This window comes from Microcebus murinus, chromosome 1, assembly GCF_040939455.1.
Source record: "Microcebus murinus isolate Inina chromosome 1, M.murinus_Inina_mat1.0, whole genome shotgun sequence".
Taxonomy (NCBI): Eukaryota; Metazoa; Chordata; class Mammalia; order Primates; family Cheirogaleidae; genus Microcebus; species Microcebus murinus.
The window spans coordinates 44366351-44366911 of record NC_134104.1 but is presented as its reverse complement, the minus strand read 5'-3'; positions in this window follow the sequence as shown (position 1 = coordinate 44366911).

The following is a 561-nucleotide window of genomic DNA, read 5'->3' as shown; positions in this document are numbered from 1 at the left end:
ATAAACCATCAAGATCGTTAATTACTATATTCTCTCAACCATATTCTTATTCAGTTGCTCATAGAGATCCTATTAGATAGTGATTTTTAATTATGAACAAAGCTTTATTTGCATATTAGGAAATATTGGAGATGTTTTTTCTAAGGATTGAGATTGAGGTAAATATGTAAAATCAAACTGAACCTCAGCCCACATTGTATATCTGAATTGTCTTTCCTCATCAATGAAATGGTCAAATTCTTTTAATGTATCTTATGAGTTTCATACTCAATTGACAAAGCTGGAAGTATTAAAAAAAACAAAAGTCAAGGTCTTTGCTAATAGGTTCTTATAAGGAAGACAAAGGAAACAGATGCAACTCAAATCAGTGGCAGCATGAAGAACAGGGGTGGGTGGCTTTTCTGTTACATCTGCTACAAGCTTCTCTTTCTATCATTCCAACTTATGGACCATCTTTAGGTTTTACATATATTGTCCCTATTCCATACCAGATTATCCAGACATCATATCTATGAGATTTTCACAGAATTAACTCCTTTAGCACAATGCCTTTTGTGCATG